Source organism: Miscanthus floridulus, chromosome 10, assembly GCF_019320115.1.
Source record: "Miscanthus floridulus cultivar M001 chromosome 10, ASM1932011v1, whole genome shotgun sequence".
In the NCBI taxonomy this organism is placed as follows: domain Eukaryota; kingdom Viridiplantae; phylum Streptophyta; class Magnoliopsida; order Poales; family Poaceae; genus Miscanthus; species Miscanthus floridulus.
The window spans coordinates 78264281-78274646 of NC_089589.1; positions in this window are offsets into that span (position 1 = coordinate 78264281).

Genomic DNA, 10366 nt, shown 5'->3' on the forward strand with positions numbered 1-10366 from the left:
TTGATGAGCTCCACATATCCCTTCATGCACCTCACCCATTAACACCTTAGCTTCTTCTTGGTTTAAGCATTTGAGCAACACCCCATCGACTGTTTTATAATATAACTGGTCATCTAACAAAACATATTTAGTCGATTTATACCTTAGTTTTTTGGTAACTTTCTGAGACGGATCTCTAAGGTAGTCGGCTATTTCGACTCTCCAATCATCACTTGAGGTTTCACTACTCAAGACTTCTCGAAACACTCGATATCCTGATGCACTTTGAGCTAAACGGTTAGCTTCTTGGTTTTGTGCTCTCGGAATATGTTGGAAAGAGATATGAAGAAATTCCTTGAGTAATTTTTGGCACTCATCATAGTATCCTTTCAAAGTCTCTTCTTTGCACTCATATAGGCCGATCAATTGATTAATAATTAACTGTGAATCTCCAAATACTTCAATTGTTTCGGCCTTTACTTCATGAAGAAGTTGAAGTCCCTTGAGAATAGCTTCGTACTCCACTTGAATGTTAGTAAGCATGTAACAGAACCACCCAATTTATACAAGATCAAGTATGGCTGTCCCCGCTAACACGTTGACACACACATACTTTCACTCATAAAAACCTCGTAGTCCGCCGAGTGTCACGAAGGACCTCGGTAAATCAACATCACAACCAAGATCGCATGATTAAGCAAATACACATCACATACGCAGAGTTGCAGCGAAAATAATATTACAAAGAGGTTCACAAATAATAGTACGAGTTTGGGTTTCAAAACCGATTAGTGAAAACAACATAGTTTTCAAATGATTACATTAATATAAGTTCCAAATATATTGCTAGCATAAGTGGCATCATCTGACAAAAGCATATAGATGAGAAGTAACTATAGAATCACCGAGCCCACCAACGGTTAGCCACCATCTTCAATAGGCCGAGAACTTCACCTACAACATGGTGGGATAAACCGCAAGTACTTGAATGTACTCAGCTAGACTTACTCGTCATAAACCAGAAATAAAGTGACACCAAGGATTATGCAAGGCTTTATCAGTGGATCTTGCTGGACAACCTCTTTGCATAAAAGCTTGAGTAATCATTAGCATTATTAACCTGTACTAGCAGTGACTTTTAGCCATTTCCTACCATCTATATTAGCACTTGTACTAATCAATCACTTCATTAAGTTGCAAACAATAATAACCATATTAGGTATTTCATGGCTCATTATCATCATCATCATCATCATCATTTAACCATATCTTTAAATTTAGTGAATCTACGTTGCCGCTGCTCAGTCAAGTTCTCACTATCCGGGAGAGACGACGATTCGAATCGATTCCTATCCAGCTGGAGGGGTATTCCTAACACAAACCCTGCTTCTCCCGTCAGGGTCGCAAACAAGTAACCTTTCTGTACAATTCAGGAGTCATGGGTCCGATCAGTGCCGCAAAATCAGAGAACCACTCTGCCCTGAGTGCTCGGTGACTTAACCCACCCTTGGGCTTACGCCAATGGCTCTCCGCACATCCTTACTGCCATCCAGATTATGACCAACTGCTCGCGCTCCCAGCCTAAATCGAGCTACTAGGCTTCGCGGTCGGAACGAGTTATCCGGCCAGCTAAATGTTAGGCTGCGTTCAACATGACATGAGGACATACAGCGTATCAGTCCTTAAATGACACAGACGGGAATAGATTCACACCCAAGACCTCCATGCCTTGTTGCTGCACTACCATCATCCCGTCCGGCACGTGGTTCATCTAGTGTACCTAATTGAGATACACGATGCAAGTACATGAATGTCGGGAATGGTAATAAAAGATGCATCACATAAAAACATTCAAGACAAGCACAAGGCTACACCACATGACATGAATACTTAGAGAGCAAGCTATTCACATCAAGTCCAACATAGAGATAGCAAGTACATCAAGCACGGCATATTAGTTTGCTTAAGTTCTATTCAAATCACTTTAACTTACCAAGTTGAGACAACCTAATATACAATTGCTCATCTTCAGTTAAGGACCTAGCACCTAAACAATCAACAAGAACAATGCTACAAAGCATTCACACAAGCATTCATATTTCAGCCAAACTGGGACTATACAGCAGCATAGTAAACTGACCATAACTGGAGATTTACAAATCCAAATGACATGAAACAAGACAATTTGGAAAGCTTATGAAATTGTCTACAATTCATATTTAATCATCCCAGCATGATTCCCAAGTTAAAAGGGTCAAACAGTCATATTTATCAAATCTGGTCTAGAAATTCCAGAGAACTACAGTTTCTGATGACCAACTTAGAACAGTCATAACTCACAAAATATTTGGCCAAATGCCATGAAAAGTTAACACAAGATGGTTAAGTGAGTTATCTACAACTTTCTTATTATCATCTTAAGATGATTCTACAGATAACAAGGCCAATTAATCCAATAAATGCATCTCTGTCTAAAACATGGACAGAAACTGATATGCCACTTTAAACAGCTATAAATGGAGTTATACATGTCGAATAAATGTGGTTCTAGACTTTTTAGAAATCTTAGCAAATTATAAACAACTTTGTTGTAAACACCTAAAGCTAATTCTACTACTAAGAAGGCCCCACAATAAGAACAAGGAAACCCTCTCTGGGTTTGGGCAGAAACAGAGTATAACTCAAGATCTACTTAACCAAAAATCATGATATTTATCTTTTTGAAAAGTTTAATAAAAGTAATGCAACTCATGTATTATCATAGAGTCATGATTCATAACTTAACTAAGAAAATTAATTCAAACATACAGGACTATTCAGAATAGGAGCAAAACAACACAGGGCATTTGTTATTTTTATAACTCTTAAACCATCAAACCTAAACTCCTGAATTTTTTACCAGACATCAAACATAATCTTAGTAGCACTCCACAAAAATTTCACAATTATTTGAGCACAACAACTGCAGTTATTAAAAAGACAAGACACAACTAGTATTAAGAACCTAACTGCACAAATCTCTTTTTACAGTAAAAGATTTAAACTAAAACATGCCATATTATAGATCTATTGCATATATAATTTCACAAGGATTCCAAAAAGTCCTCATTTACTATTTTAAGATTTTTCTACTAATTACTATGAGTTTTCAAATTTAATCATTCAAATCTGTAAAAACCAGAGAAAAGGGTGTAGATCTTGCATCGGGGACCCTATACTTCTTACTAATACAGATCCTAGCGAACCAGTCCTTATGTGCACTATTCACATGAGTCTATGGTTCACAGTTAGACCCTTCCCTTATGTCGAATTGTTGTGCGTGGTCCTTGACGTGATTCCAACGGGGAAGGTCGTCGGGACCGACCGGTTCGGCAGCTAGGGTGGCCGGCGATCGCAGAGGAAGGGCGCCGGGGCAGCGGCGCGGTTGGCAAAGCGGCATAGGACAAGGGAGGAGGCGATGACGGAGCCGGCAGCGGCCTTATCTGGATGACTATGAGAGAGTGGCCGGCGGTGATGGAGCTCAAGCAGCAGCAGCGTTCGTGGCAACGGCAACAGCATGGTGCCGGCTTGGAGAGAGCAGGAGAGGGAAGGGGAAATGAGAGACAGAGAGTGGAGAGGAGTGTGCCAGTCCTTTACTAGAGCAGGCAAGGAGGCGAGCTGGCAGCCATGCAAGCAGCGAGGGCGCCACGTGACCTGCAACGGCTCTGCACGGTGTCGGCCACAGAAATCCAATTCAAAAGCATGAAGGAGCTACAATACTACCTCAAACATACCACTAAAACCCAATCTTCGGCTCCCTTAAACTCTTAAACCAACGCGAATTAGCGAGATATCCATTAATAAGAGTGGTAGAGCTACATGAGTACACCAATATTGCTTATATGAAGTTGAGCTGGTTAGGCCTAGTTTGGGAGATACAAGGTTCCAAATTGGGGTACACGAAAACTCAAATCAAGAATTCAGTCATCCAGACTTGGCCAAATTTCGAGCTCCCCAAAATAGCCATGGATTCCAACTTGAGGGCTTGTTTTGACTTACTTACAAGCTGATCTAGCTCTTGGTCCAAAAATAAAGTTTGTTGTACATAACATGGACTTCAACTTTTATTTAGGGTGTAACTCCATGCAAGCACCGTAAGGGATTGGTCAATACCGGTCAAAATAGCATCACGGTAAAGCTTAAATTACCCTTTTTGATCTATTGGAGCATTTTATGGCCAGTTGCTCAACATGAACCCTACATAACTTTTGTTCACGAGTGTAAGTAGAGTTGTTTGAGCTAGGTTGTAAGGCTTGGTTGATGAACTATAATTCGGTTCACTTAATAAAGCAATCCCAACAAAGATGTAACTTATCATTTCATGTGATTTCTTGATTCCAAACTTCATAAAACTTTTCCATGGATCAATATAGATGGATATTGATGTGAGACACATGAAACAAGTACATCCAGCATTACTTTTTAGAAAGGGCAGCATGTAAGCAATGGTGCATGGTCCAAGTTTAAGTGGTGACTCATTTTCATATGTTTGACCTAACATCTCCATCACCACTTAACATGCCATGGTTGAGTTTAAACCCATTGCTTAACTAGTGACAAACACCTAGGGTGTTACAGCCCTCCCCCTTAAAGGAATCGCGTCCCGAGATTCAGGACGAAAGACTTTTATAGAAGAGAGACATGTTACCGGTTTCCAATATCAGCGATAGCTTTAGGCTACATAGCATTCAAGCATTAGAGGGACCAAATTGGTCGAGATAACTTTCTATACTTGGTCTTTGTAGTAAATTTTTGTCAAAAGGATTTCGTTCATTGGCTTCCATAAAGCATTGTTACATTGGGAGGAATCCAAGATAGCACTGTCCTGCGTACTTCGTCCTCGATGTACGAGGAGTGATACAAGTGTAGACTAAATACTTGTAACATCTACTTCCCTAGTGGATATAGCACAGACCTTATGGACTTTGCACTAGACCATAGTCTGTTGACGGATATTCCTTGCAACGGTGCTATATTTGTTCCCAAGGTTTGAAAAGCAGTTCTCTACTAAAGTGGCTTGAGCACAACTTTCCATAAAGGATGTGATCATAGACGGGGTAAACATCCTTTGAGGGTATGAGAAGCTAGTTAACCAATATCCAAACTGGTTGTAGCGGTGCAATCACTCAGATGTCAACTGATGAAAAGCTACATAATGTTCCATGTGTGCAGTGCTCTTTCTCTGATAACAACACAGTATTATCTGAGTCTATTGAGTGAAGATGAATGTGATAGCTGACTTTGTCTACCCTGCAATTTCGATTCTCATTAGCTAAAGGAACCTCAGAATCTAAGTGGCAACAGGAATCTGGGTTAAATTTGATGCAACCGCTTGGGTAAAAACACATGGAAGGTACCAAATGACAAGGCAGCATTGAAAAACATTGCCAAGGATTATGGATAGCGAGGCCTAGAGTACAATAAAAGTTGCAAGTATTTCCTCAAACTAGGGAAATAGTTCACTACCATGCATTTTGAGTATGATTCTCCTTCATGGTGCAGTTGCCCAGTACGTTGAGTTGACTTGCACTATATCAAAACTATCTTTGTGGAACTACTTTTGACATTGGGGCTTCATTTCTAATGTCAGTCAATATCTCCAAATCACAATTTGAAATCTGTTGTTTGACACCTTTCAAATTGCTTCCGATTTGCAAGGTACAAATTGACTCGTAGAATACAAACCTCGATTGCTCGAACATGGTTGATAGAAGAGGCCAAAAACAAGGTACAAAGGGGTCCAAGGAGTATTCTTTAGGGCATCTATAGGATTATCTAGCAACAATTATTGACCGTGTTACATACCTTGCCATCAATTGCAAACACAACTTTCGAATGCGAAGGATGATCGCAGTCACAAAGAAATTACAGATTCTGTACTCTTTGGTTTTCTGTTCATATTTCACCAACTAGTGCTCCATTGTGCATGAATTTTGGTAGAAATATAGATCCATAAGTCCCCTAACTGCTCACCAAAATTCAGCTCAAACGGACACGGTTTGACTGTCCAAACAATGCGGCTACCAAAACTGCTCTATTCTGTAATTATAGCGTACCGAATTGACAAAACATCTCTCAAATCCGATGTTTCACTCAACCAATCCTCAAACAAACTTAAGGCATCGCCGTGTACTAAGTGAGGAATGAGGTCACCAAAGTTTGAGGCCATTCCAACCATGTTTGAGTCACTAATCGTTGGCTTGAAGATGTTCGGGTTTGTACCCTAAAATCTGGACAGATTTCTCGTTCTTCTCTTTCTTTGCTTCACACGTTGTGGTGTGTGTTCTATACTCTCGATCTCTTTGTATAGCAGCAGCAACAGCTCTTTTCTCTGAGGATGTAGACTAAGGTTTTCCATATGTGGTTCTCAGGAAACAACTTAAATCGTTTGGTTTAGACACCAACTTGATGACGCACAAGCATTGGACTTGTGGCTATGTTTTTGGAACACAAAGCATACTCTACATGGAGGGACTGTCCTACAGAGATAAGGAACCATTCCTATATATCCTTCGGCACTTCATCCACTAGAGTCTGGACACATGTGTTAGTGGCACCTAAGGGCACAAAGATGCTGACTGAAACTAGGGACGTGCTTTCGCTAGCTCCTTACGTAGCCGATACAACGTCTTGTACTATCTGTGTGATTGTCCAAGATGGAATTGACTTGATAGCATAGGTTTTGGAAAACAAAGCAGTAGTTGCATTGCTAAATGACTTGTTGTTTCATTGCTTAACATTGCTCTGCGAGACATAGCCTTCATAATTAGCAAAAAGTTGTCACCTAGCTGGAGGTTAAGCTTCTACTAGTAACTAATCAGTTGTCTCTCAACACTAAAAGTTCTAAATCTTCACTCTTGCCAACAATAGTTGTGATTGACGCATAACAGATGGTCGCCATCAAAGTCAGTAGGCAAGAGGTCACACTAGATATGGTTGATTTCGACTGTGCAATCCGCATGCACATAATGATCAAGACTTGGATAGCCAGGTCATAATCATAATGTGACGTTCAATTCTTATCCGACTAACAACTTGTCCAACATTAAGTGTTGTGTGCCTTTTTGATCCAATGAGAATGACATAAGTTTCTCCCTAGATGACCGATGTCATTATAGGGACAGTCAAGTAGGGTCACTTGCCTACCATCTCATGCAGTCTGTTTATTTTCATGTAAGCGACCTATTCTTCAAAGGTTATCCTCTAGACGACTTCAGAAGGAAGCTCTACTACTTTTGGTCTAATATAAGGATCTTCCGATTAGATATGGAGAGATGACCAAGGAAGAGCTCACGTGAAAATAACACATCGGTGCAGTTCGACAATGGATCATGACTAGAAACCTCGATACCGGTGCGCACCCAGCAGCACAACCATGTGCCGGCCAGCCACAAGGAGGCCCTAGGTTCCGTCGTGGCACCGTAGTTGCTACTCATAACACCATTACTGATCACACACCCAAAGTGAATTTTCAAGTTGCACAGATTGGGTTATAAGAACAAGCACTATGCAAAGGAGGGGTAGCAAACAAAGGTAGTCACAAGGTTAGGACTCAACAAGGAGGCGATCAGAAGATCAAAACACAGCGCAAAAAGAACATAGCCTAATTGCCGAAGGCAACTAAGCAGGAGACTCTTGCTTAATTTCCATAAACGCCTTGTGTCCACCAAGGTGATTACTAGGTAAAGATTAACATGAGATTTGGTCTTGCCGAGTAGCAACATGAGATCAAGACTGATAAACATCCAAAGACTTGAAAGGGTTGGAGGCAAAATAAACAAGATTCGAGGGCCAGAGCCAATGCACTGACTAGGGATTGAGTTGATAAAGCAATGACATGATCTACGAGGAAAAGGTTCCAAAGCTAGGATAGATAGCAATCAGCGTTGCACCAGATCATCTATAGAAGAAGGAGCAATGAGATCTAACAAGGATTTTTGAGCAGGGTCCTCCCACACAGGAGCGGAACAACCACAAAACATGCAAGAAATCATGGAAACTAAGCTTGGGTCTAAGGTCAAGCAAAGGCATGGATAAAGGTCTTCGTAGCGCAACATTCAAGGCTAGCAACCTCATGTACATGATCAGGCTCCTAAAAGAGAACTTAATTGGAGATGACAACCATGAGATCATCAAAACTTGGACGTTGTTCTAGGATAGCGCTCTTCAACACTCGTATGCTTACCGAGGACAAAAGGGTGACAACTACGGCACTACCTAGATAATGAGCATCCACACCTACATCATGGTCTTAAGCGAGCATTTCGAAACACTCAATCCAATTAGCTTAAGCAACTATTACTAAGCACAAAGCTCGTACATAACAAGTAGTCACCTACAGCAACACCACTACACATAAACTAGGTAGTAAGGTGCTGTTATCTTTTTATTTCCTCTTTACTGAGTAGGTGGATATCTCTACAAAACAAGTTTTACTTACATTTAGCAATTTAGTTTTCGAAGGGATGAAGTTTTTGCTAACTACTAACTTGCGATCTATTTCCTTTAGAAGCAACATACAAGGTAAAGCTAATCACACACTATCTTCAAGCACAACTATTCAAGCAGCATGGGACAAGGCATTTTGTCTAGCTTCACACAGGGACGATAGTAACATCACATTGATCACAAGTTACTTAGTATTAGAACAAAGTGAGGGAAGCACATTTATGCACAAGCACAATCATGATGCATGCTCGTCCTATTCATCCTCATGAAATTGCCAGCCTAAGGTGGCAATCACGTTCTATGTCGGTGGCATTACACGTACTCTCTCGATATATAGCTAGTCGTCAGCTACATTCAATCTACGCATTCGTGGTTAGCGTACCTGCAGGCAAATTCATTGCAGCACATCCCCACAAGAGATAAATAAGCACACAATGAAAGCAGTAAACTAACTTACTCTCCATATATATATCCTAGATATATATACTTTGGTATCTATAGCTACCCAACAGATATACCCACAATTAAGTATCTTCATATATACATGTGTGTAACATGTAAATATTCCAGTAACCACAGCTAACTGTCCCCTAGACCGATAGTTGGACGGTCATGCTCTCACAACTCACACTTACCTGGGTGTAGAGGCAATTGATCCATACATTACCATTCAAGCGAATGGCATCCATACAATAGCATGCCGTATGGACGATGAAAGTAAAAACCCCCATGTTAGTACTTAGATAGCCACCTAATAGTCCTTAACTTGGCATAAAGGAGGATGTCGCTAGCATAGTTTTGCAAATAAGTTTTGACAAATTTGCCTGTAGCTAAAGTTTTAGTCAAAATAGAATTTTTAAAACCAAAACTTTATCTTTAAAACTATGTCTATGATAGTATTATGCTTAATCTTGCTCTGATGCTAGCTATAACAGAACCGCCCAATTTATGCAAGATCAAGTATGGCTGTCCCGCTAACACGTTGACACATACATACTTTCACTCATATAAACCCGGTAGTCCGCCGAGTGTCACGAAGGACCTCGGTAAATCAACATCACAACCAAGATCGCATGATTAAGCAAATACACATCACATACGTAGAGTTGCAGCGGAAATAATATTACAAAGGGGTTCACAAATAATAGTACGAGTTTGGGTTTCAAAACCGATTAGTGAAAACAACATAGCTTTCAAATGATTACATTAATATAAGTTCCAAATACATTACTAGCATAAGTGACATCATCTGACAAAAGCATATAGCTGAGAAGTAACTATAGAATCACCAAGCCCACCGGCGGTTAGCCACCATCTTCAACAGGCCGAGAACTTCACCTACAACATGGTGGGATAAACCCTGAGTACTCGAATGTACTCAGCTAGACTTACCCGTCATAAACCAGAAAAAAGTGACACCAAGGATTATGCAAGGCTTTATCAGTGGATCTTGCTAGACAACCTCTTTGCATAAAAGCTTGAGTAATCATTAGCATTATTAACCTGTACTAGCAGTGACTTTTAGCCATTTCCTACCATCTATATTAGCACCTATACTAATCAATCACTTGATTAAGTTGCAAACAATAATAACCATATTACGTATTTCATGGCTCATTATCATCATCATTTAACCATATCTTTAAATTTAGTGAATCTACGTTGCCGCTGCTCAGTCAAGTTCTCACTATCCGGGAGAGACGGCGATTCGAATCGATTCCTATCCAGCTGGGGGGTATTCCTAACACAAACCCTGCTTCCCCGTCAGGGTCGCAAACAAGTAACCTTTTGTACAATTCAGGAGTCGCGGGTCCGATCAGTGCCGTAAAATCAGAGAACCACTCTGCCCTGAGTGCTCGGTGACTTAACCCGCCCTTGGGCTTACGCCAATGGCTCTCTG